The sequence below is a fragment of the Lepus europaeus genome, unplaced genomic scaffold, assembly GCF_033115175.1.
Source record: "Lepus europaeus isolate LE1 unplaced genomic scaffold, mLepTim1.pri SCAFFOLD_43, whole genome shotgun sequence".
Taxonomy (NCBI): Eukaryota; Metazoa; Chordata; class Mammalia; order Lagomorpha; family Leporidae; genus Lepus; species Lepus europaeus.
In genome coordinates this window covers 1,536,682-1,551,693 of record NW_026909305.1, presented here as the reverse complement: position 1 = coordinate 1,551,693, position 15,012 = coordinate 1,536,682, and the positions used below count along the sequence as shown (strand labels likewise).

The 15,012-nt window shown below is 37.0% G+C and overlaps 1 pseudogene; it reads left to right on the top strand.

Moving 5' to 3' along the window:
• Nucleotides 1-12,194: 12,194 nt before the first annotated feature.
• On the top strand, nucleotides 12,195-13,384 carry LOC133755395 (neuropilin and tolloid-like protein 2; annotated as a pseudogene).
• The last annotated feature ends 1,628 nt before the right edge of the window (nucleotides 13,385-15,012 follow it).

The following is a 15,012-nucleotide window of genomic DNA, read 5'->3' as shown; positions in this document are numbered from 1 at the left end:
ATAGAGGACATTTTATGCACTTGCTTAACGAAAAGACTTTTCTTTTCTCCAAAACCATTTTGCAGTGATTTTCTTGGTCCGTTGCATAGGAATGCCACACAACTTTGTGCGCATATGATTGGAGGAAACCAAAAATATCCGGTTGTGTTTTGCCTAACTCAATTCCAAATATTGTGACAGCCTCTGTGTTTGTGTTTTCTGGATATTATCCATGGACTTTATTGCTTGAATTGTTTTATCAGGGTGCATTTAATTGTGTGCATGGAAACTCTAATTGGTTCCACACGGAGACACCAGCTCTACATATTTTTATTTTCCAGGGAGAAAGCTAGAGGAACTGCGGCAAAGAACATGATATTTCTATTTGTGTAAATGACATTTTATGCACTTGCCTAACGAAAAGACTTTACTTTTCTCCAAAACCATTTTTACTGTGATTTTCTCGGGCCATTGCATACGAATTCCACACCACTTTGTCCAGATATGACTGGATGAAACCGGAAATATCTGGTTTTGTTTTGGCTAACTCTATCCCAGATATTGCTACAGCCTCTGTGTTTGTGTATTCCGGATATTATCGATGGACTTTATTTTTTAATTTTTTTTTCAGGGAACATTTAATTTAATGCTTGGAAACACTAATTGCTTCCACATGGAAACATCTGCTCTACACATTCGTATTTTCTAGGCATAAAGCTAGAGGAACTGTGGCAAACCAACATATTTCTGTTTGTATAGATGACACTTTATGCACTTGCCTAACGAAAACACTTTGCATTTCTCCAAAACCTTTTTTACTGTGATTTTCTCGGTCCATTGCATACGAATTCCACACCACGTTGTCCGGATATGAGAGGATGAAACCACAAATATCCGGTTGTGTTTTGGCTAACTCAATCCCAGATATTGCGACAGCCTCAGTGTTTGTGTTTTCCAAATATTATCGACGGACTTTATTGTTTTGAATGTTTTTTGTCAGGGAACATTTAATTTTGTGCTTGGAAACACTAATTGGTTCCACATGGGGACACCAGCTCTACACATTACTATTTTCTAAGGAGAAAGCTAGAGGAACTGCAGCAAAAAAACATGATATTTCTGTTTGTATAGATGATATTTTATGCACTTACCTAACAAAAATACTTTGCTTATGTCCAGAATCATTTTTACTGCATTTTTTCTAGGTCGATTGCATATGAAATCCACATCACTATGTCCGAATATGACTGGAGGAAACCAGCAATATCCAGTTGTGTTTTGCTTAACTCAATCCCACTTATTGCTACAGCCTGTGTGTTTGTGTTTTTTGATATAATCAATGGCCTTTACTGTTTTGAATGTTTTTAATCAGGAAACATTAAATTTTTTGCTATGAAACACTAATTGGTTCCACATGGAAAACCAGCACTACACATTCGTATTTTCTAGGATGAAAGCTAGAGGAACTGCGGGAAACAAACATGATATTTCTGTTTGCATGGCTGACATTTTATGCATTTTCCTTAGGAACAGACGTTGCTTTTTCCCACTACCATTTTTACTGTGATTTTCTCGGTCCATTGCATATTAATTCCACACCACTTTGTCCGGATATGACTGGATGAAACCAGAAATATCCGCTTGTGTTTTGTCTAAGTCAATCCCAGATATTGCTGCAGCCTCTGTGTTTGTGTTTTCTGGATATTATCGAAGGAATTCATTGTTTTGAATGTTTTCTATCAGGGAACATTTAATTGTGTGCTTGGAAACACTAATTGGTTCCACATGGAGACACCAGCTCTACAGATACATATTTTCTAGGGAGAAAGCTAGAGGAACTGCGGCAAACAAACATGATAATTCTGTTTATATGGATGACATTTTCTGCACTTGTCTAACAAAAAGATGTTGCTTCTCTCCAATACGATTTTTACTGTGGTTTTCTCAGTGCATTGCATACGAATTCCACACAACTTTTTCTGGATATGACTGGAGGAAACCAGAGATATCCGGTGTGTTTTGGATAACTCAATTCCAGATATTGCTATAGCCTCTGTGTTTGTGTTTTGCGAATATTATTGACCGAATTATTATTTTGAATGTTTTTATCAGGGAACATTTCACTTTGTGCTTGGAAACACTAATTTGTTCCACATGGAGGCACCAGCTCTACATATTCGTATTTTCTAGGGAGAAAGCTAGAGGAACTGCAGCACTACAAACATGATATTTATGTTTGTATAGATGTTATTTTATGCACTTGCCTAACGAAAAGATTTCATTTTTCTCTAAAACCATTTTTACTGTGATATTTCCGGTCCATTGCATATGAATTCCACACAACAGTGTCCAAATATGACTGGATGAAACCAGAAATATACAGTTGTTTTTTGGCTAACTCAATCCCAGCTATTGCGACAGCCTCTGTGTTTGTCTTTTCCGGATATTATCGACGGAATTTATTGTTTTCAATTTTTTTTAAGGGAACATTTAATTTTGTGCTTGGAAACACTAACTGGTTCCACATGGAGATACCAGCTCTACACATCCATATTTTCTATGGAAAAAGCTTGAGGAACTGCGGCAAAGAAAAATGATAATACTGTTTGTATAGATGACATTTTATGCACTTGACTAACGAAAAGACTTTGCTTTTCACCAACCCCGTTTTTACTGTGATTTTCTCAGTCCATTGCATACGAATGTCACACCACTTTTTCCAGATATGACTGGATGAAACCAAAAATATCCTGTTGTGTTGTTGCTAACTCAATCCAAAATATTGTGAAAGCCTCTGTGTTTGTGTTTTCTGGATATTATCGATGGACTTTATTGTTTTGAATTTTTTTTATTAGGGAATATATAATTTTGTGCTTTGACACGCTAATTGGTTTCACATGGAGACACAAGCTCTGCACATGCATATTTTTAGGGAGAAACTTAGAGGAACTGCAGCAAACAAACATATATCTTTTGTATACATGACATTATATGCACTTGCCTTACGAAACGATGTTGCTTTTCTCCAAAACCATTTTTACTGTGATTATGTCGTGCATTGCATACGAATTCCAAACCACTTTGTCCGAAAATGACGGGATGAAACAAGAAATATCCGGTAGTGTTTTGGCTAAGTCAATCCCAGATATTGCTATAGCCTCTGTGTTTGTGTTTTCCGGATATTATCAACGGACTTCATTGTTTTGAATGTTTCTGATCAGGGAACATTTAATTTTGTGCTTGGAAACGCTAATTGGTTTCACATGGAGACACCAGCTCTACACATTCGTATTTTCTAGGGAGAAACTTAGAGGGACTGCAGCAAACAAACATGATATTTCTGTTTGTATAGATGACATTTTATGCACTTGCCTAAAGAAAAGACTTTCCTTTTCTCTAAAACCATTGGTACTGTCATTTTTTCGGTCCATTGCATAAAATTCCACACAACTGTGTCCGGATATGACTGGATGAAACCAGAAATATCCGGTTGTGTTTTGGCTAACTCAATCACAAATACTGCGAATGCCTCTGTGTTTGCGTTTTCTGGATATTATTTATGGACTTTATTATTTTGAATGTTTTTTTATCAGGGAACATTTTATTTTGTGCTTGGAAACACTAATTGGTTCCACATGGAGACACCAAGTCTACACATTCATATTTTCCAGGGAGAGAGCAAGAGGAACTGCGGCAAACAAACATGATATTTCTGTTTGTATTCATGACATTTTATGCACTGGCCTAACGAAAAGACTTTGCTTATGTGCATAACCATTTTTACTGTGATTTTCTCAGTCCATTGTATATGAATTCCAGACATCTTTGTCCGGATGTGACTGCATGAAATCAGATATATCCGGAAGTGTTTTGGCTAACCCAATTCCAGATATTTCTACAACCTCTGTGTTTGTGTTTTCTGGATATTATCGATGGACTTTATTGTTTTGAATATTTTTTATCAGGGAACATTTAATTTTTTGCTTGGAAACACTAATTGGTTCCACATGGAGACACCAGCTCTACACATTCGTATTTTCTAGAGAGAATGCTAGAATAACTGTGGCAAAGAAACATGATATTTCTGTTTGTATAGATGACATTTTATGCACTTGCCGAACAAAAAGACTTTGCTTTTCTCCAAAGCAATTTTATTGTGATTTTCCCGGTCCATTGCATACGAATGGCACACCATTTTGTCCGGATATGACTGGATGAAACCAGAGATATCCGGTTGTGTTTTGGCTAAGGCAATCCCAGATATTGCAACAGCCTCTGTGTTTCTGTTTTCCGGATAATATTGATGGACTTCATTGTTTTGAATGTTTTCTATCAGGGAACATTTCATTTTGTGCTTGGAAATGCTAATTGGTTCCACAAGGAGACAGCAGCTCTACACATTGGTATTTTCTAGGGAGAAAGCTATAGGACCAGCTGCAAAGATACATGATATTTCTGTTTCTGTAGATGACATTTTATGCACTTGCCTAACAATAAGACTTTGCTTTTCACCAAAACCATTTTTACTCTGATTTTCTCGGTCCATTGCATACAAATGCCACACCACTTTGTCCATATATGACTGGATGAAACCTAAATATCCGGTTGTGATTTGGCTAACTGAATCCGAAATATTGCAAAAGCCTCTGTGTTTGTGTTTTCGGGATATTATCGATGGACGTTATTTTTTTCAATGTTTTTTTATCAGGGAACATATAATTTTGTGCTTTGAAATGCTAATTGGTTCCACATAGAGACACCAGCTATACAGATTCGTATTTCCTAGTCTGAATGCTACAGGAACTGTGGCAAACAAACATGATATTTCTGTTTGTATACCTGAACATTTATGCACCTGCCTAACGAAAAAACTTTACTTTTCACCAAAGCAATTTTTACTGTGATTTTCTCAGTCCATTGCGTATGAATTCAACACCACTTTGTCACTATATGCCTGGACGAAAGCAGAAATATCCACTTGTGTTTTGGCTAACTCAATCCCAGATATTGCGGCAGCCTCTGTGTGTTTTCCGGATGTTATCGACGGACTTTATTGTTTTGAATATATTTTATCAGGGAACATTTAATTTTGTGCTTGGAAACACTAATTGGTTCCACATGGAGACACTAGCTCTACACATTCGTATTTTCTAGCGAGAAAGCTAGAGAAACTGTGTGAAACAAACATGATATTTCTGTTTGTATACATGACATTTTATGTACTTGCCAAATAATTAGACTTTGCTTTTCTCGAAAACAATTTTTATTGTGATTTTCTTGGTCCATTGCATACGAATTCCACACAACTTTATCCGGATATGACTGGATGAAACCAGAAGTATACGGTTGTGTTTTGGTTAACTCAATACCAAATATTGCGACAGCCTCTGTGTTTGTGTTTTCTGGATATTATCGAGGGACTTTATTATTTTGAATGTTTTTTATCAGGGGCAATTTAATTTTGTGCTTGGAAACACTAGTTGGTTCTACATGGAGACACCAGCACTACACATTCGTATTTTCTAGAGAGAATGCTAGAATAAATGTGGCAAACAAACATGATATTTCTGTTTGTATAGATGACATTTTATGCACCTGCCTAAAGAAAAGAATTTGCTTTCCCCAAAACCATTTTTACTGTGATTTTCTCAGTCCATTGCATATGATTTCCAAAAAACTTTGTCAGGATATGCCTGGAGGAAACCAGAAATATCTGTTTGTGTTTTGGCGAACTCAATCCCAGATATTTCTACAGCCTCTGAGTTTGTGTTTTCTGGATATTATCTATGGACTTTATTGTTTTTAATGTTTTTTTTTGACAAGGAACATTTAATTTTGTGCTTGGAAACACTAATTCTTTCCACATGGAGACACCAGATCTACATATTCATATTTTTTAGGGAGAAAGCTAGAGGAACTGCGGCAAAGAAACATGGTATTTCTGTTTGTATACATAACATTTCATGCACTTGCTGAACAAAAAGATTTTGCTTGTCTCCAAAACCATTTGTATTGTGGTTTTCTTGGTGCATTGCATAGGAATGCCATGCAACTTTGTCTGGATATTTCTGGAAGAAACCAGAAATATCCAATTGTGTTTGGGGTAACTCAATCCCAAATATTGTGACAGCATCTTAGTTTGTGTTTTCTTGATATTATTGATGGACTTTTGGTTTTGAATGTTTTCTATCAGGGAACATTTAATTTTGTGCTTGTAAAAACTATTTGGTTCCACATGGAGACTCCAGCTCGACACATTTGTATTTTCTAGGGGGAAAGCTAGAGGAACTGTAGCAAACAAACATGATATTTCTGTTTGTATAGATGACATTTTATGCACTTGCCGAACAAAAAGACTTTGCTTATGTGCGAAACCATTTTTACTGTGATTTTTTTCAGTCCATTGCATACGAATGCCACACCACTTTGTCTGTATATGAGTGGATGAAACCAGAAGTACCCTGTTGCGTTTTGGCCAACATACGTATTTTCTAGGGAGAAAGCTAGAGGAACTGCGGCAAACAAACATGATATTTCTCTTTGTATAGATGACATTTTATTCTCTTGCGCAAAGAAAAGTATTTTCTTTTTCTCCAAAACCATTTTACTCTGATATTTTCAATCCATTGTATAGGAATTGCACACCACTTTGTCCGGAAATGCCTGGATAAAACCAGAAATATCCAGTTCTGTTTAGGCTAACTCAATCCCAGATATTGCGATAGCATCTGAGTTTGTGTTTTCTGGATATTATCAATGGACTTTATTGTTTTGAATGTTTTTGTCAAGGAGCATTTATTTTTGTGCTTGGAAAAACTAATTGGTTGCATATGGAGACACCAGCTCCACACATTCCTATTTTCTAGGGAGAAAGCTAGAGGAACTGTGGCAAACAAACATGATATTTCTGTTTCCATGGATGACATTATATGAACTTGCCTAAGGACTTTGCTTTTCTCCAATACCATTTTTACTGTGATTGTCTGTGTGCAATGTATATGAATTCCACACCACTTTGTCCGGATATGACTGGATGAAACAAGAAATATCCGGTTGTGTTTGGCTAACTCAATCCGAGATATTGCAACAGGCTCTGTGTTTGTGTATTCTGGATATTATTGATGGACTTTATTGTTTTGAATGTTTTTTATCAGGGAAAATTTAATTTTGTGCTTGGAAACACTAATTGGTTCCACATGCAGACACCAGCTCTACACATTCGTATTTTCTAGGAAGAAAGCTAGTGGAACTGCGGCAAACAAACATGATATTTCTCTTTGTATACCTGACATTTTATGCACTTGCCTAATGAAAAGACTTTGCTTTTCTCTAAAACCATTTTTACTGTGATTTTTTCGGTCCATTTCATACAAATTCCACACATCTTCGTCCGGAGATGAGTTGATATAAAATGAAATATCCGGTTGTGTTTTGGCTTACTCAATCCCAGATATTGCGACAGCCTGTGTGTTTGTGTTTTCTGGATATTACTGAAAGACTTTATTGTGTTGAATGTTTTTTATCAGGGGACATTTGATTTTGTGCTTGGAAACACTAATTGCTTCCACATGCAGACACCAGCTCTACACATTCTTATTATTAGGAAGAAATCTAGAGGAACTGCGGCAAACAAACATGATATTTCTGTTTGTATACATGGCATTTTATGCACTTGCCTAATGAAAAGATATTGCTTTTCACCAAAACCATTTTTACTGTGATTTTCTCGGTCCATTGCATATGAATGCCGCACTACTTTGTCTGGACATTACTGGATGAAACCACAGATATCCGGTTGTGTTTTAGCTAACTCAATCCCAGATATTGCGACTACCTCCGTGTTTCTCTTTTCTAGATATTATTGATGGACTTTATTGTTTTGAAAGTTTTTTTATCAGGAAATATTTTATTTTGTGCTTGGACACACTCATTGGTTCAAAATAGAGACACCAGCTCTACACATTCGTATTTTAAAGGAGAAAGCTAGAGGAACTGTGGCAAACATGATATTTCTATTTCTATAGATAACATTTTATGCACTTGCCTAACGAAAAGACTTTGCTTTTATCCAAAACGATTTTTACTATGACTTACATGGTCCATTGCATACGAATGCCACACCACGTTGTCCGGATATGACTGGATGAAACCAGAAATATCCGCTCGTTTTTTGGCTAACTCAATCCCAAATATTGCTACTGCCCCTGTGTTTGTGTTTTCTGGATAATATTGATGGAGTTCATTGTTTTGAATGATTTTTATCAGGGAACATTTAATTTTGTGCTTGGAAACACTTATTGGTTCCACATGGAGACACCAGCTCTACACATTCGTATTTTATACAGAGAAAGCTAGAGAAACTGCGGCAAACAAACATGATATTTCTGTTTGTATGGATTACATTTTATGCACTTGCCTAACGAAAAGACTTCACCTTTCTCCAAAACCATTTTGACAGTGATTTTCTCGGTCATTACATACAAATTCCACATCACTTTGTCCCGATATGACTGGGTGAAACAAGAAATATCCGGTTATATTTTGGCTAACTCAATCCCAGATATTGCGAAAGCCTCTGTGTTGGTATTTTGCAGATATATCAACGGACATATATTGTTTTGAATGTTTTTTATCAGGGAACATTTAATTTTGTGCTTGGAAACACTAATTGGTTCCACATGGAGACACCGGTACTACACATTTGTATTTTCTAGGGCGGAAGCTAGAGGAACAACTGCAAACAAACATGATATTTCTGCTTGTATAGATGAGATTTTATACTCTTGGCTAACGAAAAGACTTTGCTTTTATACAGAACCATTTTTACTGTGATTTTCTCGGTCCATTGCATACGATTTCCACACCACTGTGACCGGATATGACTGGATGAAACCAGAAATATCTGGTTATATTTTGGCTAACTCAATCCCAATTATTGTTACAGCCACTGTGTTTGTGTTTTCTATATATTATCAATGGACTTTATTGTTTTGAATGTTTTTTGTCAGGGAACATTTAATTTTGTGCTTGGAAACACTAGTTGGTTCTACATGGAGACACCAGAACTACACATTCGTATTTTCTACAGAGAATGCTAGAAGAACTGTGGCAAACAAACATGATATTTCCCTTTGTATAGATGATATTTTATGCACTTGCCTAACGAAAAGACTTTGCTTTTCACCAAAACCTTTTTGACAGTGATTTTCTCGGTCCGTTGCATAAGAATACACATAATTTGTCCGCACATGATTGGAAGAAACCAGAAATATCCGGTTGTGTTTTGGCTAACTCAATCACAAAACTGCGAAAGCCTCTGTGTTTGTGTTTTCTGGATATTATCGAGGGACTGCGGCAAACAAACATCATATTTCTGTTTGTATGGATGACATTTTATGCACTTGTCTTACGAAAAGACATTGCTTTTCTACAATACCATTTTTACTGTGATTATCTCGGTCCATTTCATACCAATGCCACACCACTTTGTCTTGATATGAATGGATGAAACCAGAAATATCTGGTTGTGATTTTTGCTAACTCAATCCATGATATTGCGACATCCTCTGTGTTTGTGTTTTCTTAATATTATTGATGGACTTTATTGCTTGAATGTTTTTTATCAGGGAACATTTAATTTTCTGCTTTGAAACACTAATTGGTTCCACATGGAGACACCAGCTCTACACATTCGTATTTTCTAGGGAGAAAACTAGAGGAACTGCAGCAAACAAATGTTATATATCTGTTTGTATAGATGACATTTTATGCACTTGTGTTACGAAAAGACATTGCTTTTCTCCAATACCATTTTTACTGTGTTTTCCTGGTCCATTGCATACGAATGCCACACCACTTTGTTTGGGTATGAATGGATGAAACCAGAAATATCTCGTTGTGACTTTTGCTAACTCAATCCCAGATATTGTTACAGCCTCTGTGTTTGTGTTTTCCAGATATTATCGAAGGAATTAATCTTTTGAATGTTTTTTTCTGTCAGGGAACATTTAATTTTGTGCTTGGAAACACTAATTCATTCCACATGAAGACACCAGCTCTACACATCCGTATTTTCTAGGGAGAAAGCTAGAGGAACTGCGGCAAACAAACATGATATTTCTGTTTGTATAGATGACATTTTATGCACTTGCCTAACGAAAAGACTTCACTTTTCTCCAACACCGTTTTGCTGTGATTTTCTTGGTCAATTACATACTAATACCACACCACTTTGTCGGGATATGACTGGATGAAACCAGAAATATCCGGTTGTGTTTTGGCTAACTCAATCCCAGATATTGCAACAGCCTCTATGTTTGTGTTTTCTGGATATTGTCGATGGATTTTATTGTTTTGAATGTTTCTTATCAGGGAACATATAATGTTGGGCTTGGAAACACTAATTGGTTCCACATGGAGACACCAGCTCTACACATTCGTATTTTCTAGGGAGAAAGCTGGAGGAACTGCAGCAAACAAACATGATTTTTCTGTTTGTATAGATGACATTTTATGCACTTGCCTAAGAAAAGACGTTGCTTTTCTCTAAAACCATTTTTACTGCTATTTTCTCGTTCCATTGCATAGGAATTCCATACAACTTTTTCCGGATATGAATGGATGAAACCAGAAATATCCGATTGTGTTTTGGTTAACTCATTCCCAGATATTGCTACATCCTCTGTGTTTGTGTTTTCCGGATATTATCGATGGACTTAATTATTTTGAATGGTTTTTATCAGGAAACATTTCATTTGTGCTTGGAAACACTAATTGTTTCCACATGGAGACACCAGCTCTGCGCATTCGTATTTTCTACGGTGAAAGCTAGAGGAACTGTCGCAAACAAAGATGATATTTCTCTTTGTATACATGACATGTTATGTACTTGCATAACGAAAAGATTTTGCTTTTCTCCAAAAGAATTTGTACTGTTATTTTCTCGGTCCATTGCATACGATTTCCACCAAACTTTGTCTGGATATGCCTGGAGGAAACAGGAAATATCCTGTTGTGTTTTGCTGAACTCAATTCCAAATATTGCTGCAGACTATGTGTTTGTTTTCCTGACATTATCGATGGGCTTTATTGTGTTGAGTGTTTTTTATCAGGGAACATTTAATTTTCTGCTTGGAAACACTAATTTATTCCACATGGAGACATCAGCTCTACACATTCGTATTTTCTAGGGAGAAAGCTAAAAGAACTGCAGCAAACAAACATGATATTTCTCTTTGTTTACATGACATTTTATGCACTAGCCTAACGAAAAGATTTTGCTTTCTACAAAACAATTTTTACTGTGATTTTCTCGGTCCATTGCGTACGAATTCCACACAACTTTGTCCGGATATGACTGGATGAATCCAGAAATATCTGCTACTGTTTTGGTTAACTCAATCCCAGATATTGTGACAGCCTCTGTGTTTGTGTTTTCCGGATATTATCGACGGACTTTATTGTTTTGAATCTTTTTTTTTCAGGGAACATTTAATTTTGTTCTTGGAAACACTAATTGGTTCCACAATGAGACACCAGCTCTACACATTCGTATTTTTAGGGAGAAAGTTTGAGCAACTGTGGCAAACACACATGATATTTCTGTTAGTATACATGATATTTTATGGACTTGCCTAGTGAAAAGACTTTGCTTATGTCCAAAACCATTTTCACTGTGATTTTCTCGGTCCATTTCATACGAATTCCACAAAACTTTTTTCTGGATATGACTGGATGAAACCAGAAATGTCCGCTTGTGTTTTTGCTGACTCAATCGCAGATATTTTGACAGCCTCTTTGTTTGTGTTTTCCGGATATTATCGATGGACTTTATTGTTTTGAATGTGTTTTATGAAGGAACATTTAAATTTGTGCTAGGAAACACTAATTGGCAGCGGAGCTGGTGCCATGGTCGCGGGCGGAGCTGCTCCCGCCTCCTCCAGTGCTTTGGCTTCAGCTTGCCTCAGCTCCGGGGCGTTGGTGGATGGAATGGGATGCTGTGCAGTTGGAGGTGGCGACCATGGGGGAATAGGGAGGACACGGGACCCCGCCGAGGGGCTAGGGCATGGTGGGCCACCGCATCTGAGTGCTGCCCCGTGGGGACGGGAGGCAGCCTGCTGGCCGTCGATGGGCACGGAGCGGGGCAGCCGCTGCCACGCAGGGCCGTGAGCGCTGCTGCCTCAGTCCCTTTGCGAAGTGCTGGGCCGCTCGGGAACATGGCCCTGGAGCAGCTCTGCTCGGTTCTCAAAGTGTTCTTAATAACAATACTTGTAGTGGAAGGGATTGCTGTTGCCCAAAAGACCCCAGATGGACAAAATATTGGAATCAAGCACGTTCCTGCAACCCAATGTGGCATTTGGGTTCAAACCAGCAATGGAGGTCATTTTGCTTCACCAAATTATCCTGATTCATACCCACCAAACAAGGAGTGTATCTACATTTTGGAAGCTGCTCCACGTCAAAGAATAGAATTAACCTTTGATGAACGTTATTATATAGAACCATCATTTGAGTGTCGATTTGATCACTTGGAAATTCGAGATGGGCCGTTTGGTTTCTCTCCTCTTATAGATCGTTACTGTGGCATGAAAAGCCCTCCATTAATTAGATCAACAGGGAGATTCATGTGGATTAAGTTTAGTTCTGATGAAGAATGTGAAGGACTTGGATTTCGAGCAAAATATTCATTTATTCCAGATTGCCAGTTTGAGCTCTCGGGAGCTGATGGACTAGTACGTTCTAGTCAGGTAGAACAAGAAGAAAAAACAAAACCTGGCCAAGCAGTTGATTGCATATGGACAATTAAGGCTACTCCAAAAGCTAAGAAAAGAAAAAAGCAGGAGTTTTTGAACAAATCACTAAAACCCATGGAACAATTATTGGCATTACATCAGGGATTGTCTTGGTCCTTCTCATTATTTCTATTTTAGTGCAAGTGAAGCAGCCTCGAAAAAAGGTCATGACTTGCAAAACTGCTTTTAATAAAACAGGGTTCCAGGAAGTGTTTGATCCTCCCCATTATGAACTGTTCTCACTAAGGGACAAAGAAATTTCTGCAGACCTGGCAGACTTGTCAGAAGAGCTAGACAGCTACCAGAAGATGCGGCGCCCCTTCACTGCCTCCCGCTGCATCCACGACCATCACTGTGGATCGCAGGCATCCAGTGTCAAACAAAGCAGGACCAACCTCAGCTCCATGGAACTTCCTTTCTGAAATGATTTTGCACAACCACAGCCAATGAAAACATTTAATAGCACCTTCAAAAAAAGTAGCTACACTTTCAAACAGGCACATGAGTGCCCTGAACAGGCCCTAGAAGATAGAGTGATGGAGGAGATTCCCTGTGAAATTTATGTCAGGGGATGAGAAGATTCTGCACAAGCATCCATATCCATTGACTTTTAATATTCCACTCAAGGTGACACGTGGGTTACTAACTACATGAGTATACAGCCTATACAATACCCATGCTATTTCTGGCAGCCAACCCCTTCCCCTGTCAAAACTAAGGATGACCTTCATCTGCTATTAACCTGTTGTAATGATGACATCTTTATTATCTCAGGCATTCTATACATGTTAAATCAACAAAGGAGCTTATTGTATGCAGTGGAAAAAGTAATATGCTGATGCTTGGTGTCATATAAACCAAGCACCACTGGTGAGATGGCACTTGAAGGGGGGAGTGGTTGTGTTGAGCCAGGCTCAGGCTGCCTCCTAGTTTTAGCAAAAGACATACTGCTCTTGACTGATAACTGCTCTGTCAATATTTTGGTCCCACAATAAACTTAAAAATAAGATTTCTTTTACATATTTTTTCTCTAACCTTGATTGTTTTATGAACCTACAATTTTACGCTTTGAGTTTCTTATTTAAAAATAAGTGGTTCATGTACCACATACTTCAGCATAGGCCTTGGTTCTGTAAATGTGTCGAAAACAGCTAGTTACCAATTAAGACCCAGAGTTGTGTTTCATCCATCTGTTTCTTGACTAATTTCTCTACTTCTGCCTTTTTGTTACTGGATGCTTAGTCCTTATTTTCTGTGAGAAGCAGTAGATGATGTGATTTATCACCTTTAAATCATATTTTGTGTTAGTTACACCAGAAGATTTCATAACCCTGGGTATATGCCATTACCATTACCAGTTATGACTAAGAATTTGAGGAAGATAACTTCTGGTTAGCCTTTGGAGTTTCCCAAATTTGGTCACATTGATTGATGGCCCATTCATTCTAATACACAGAGTGAATTCACTTTGGGGGAGGCCTGTAGTTACATATGCATTGATTATATTTTTATGAAAGATTACTTAACGCTCTGTGTTGGTTTATCTTATAATAAATGAGAACCAAGTTTTATGAGTTACAGGGAAATTCTTAAGCAACTGTAAGCTTTTAGATCACCTCTTACATGGGACAGTACATTTTTCTAGTTTTAGCAAAAATAACAACTTCCCCTTTTTTTTTAAACTGCACTTTTGACCTTATGTTTTTTATGGTATATAAAACAATAATTTATAAACATGATATAAAAACTCATTTTTTAGACTTTTGATATTATTTGATACTGGACAAACTTTATTAAATCAAAATTAAAGATCTACACTACAGATTTTGTTCAGTGTTCCCATTAGAAGCTTTGTGTACAAATATGCTGCGATAGAACCATGCACTATAATTTGTTGTAAAGAACTTGGTAATGTGTACATAAGCTTTTTCTTTTGTTACTATATTTAGTTTGTGATAAATTCTTTACTGTGTGATATTTATTGCTTCATGTCACTACACAGATCAAATACATTGTTACATGGTCCTTCAGTCATGTATATTTTGGATCTAAAAAATGTGTATGGAAAGGAATCCATTTGCCAAATTATAACAGATACGAGTACCATTTAAAAGACAGATTATCATTTTAATATTTTTATAGTAAATTCTCAAATGAGAAGTTGGGGTTTCACTAGATTTCATTTTAAATATTATGTAGATATGTTCTCTTAGATTAGTGAAAACTGTGACCTTAAATATAT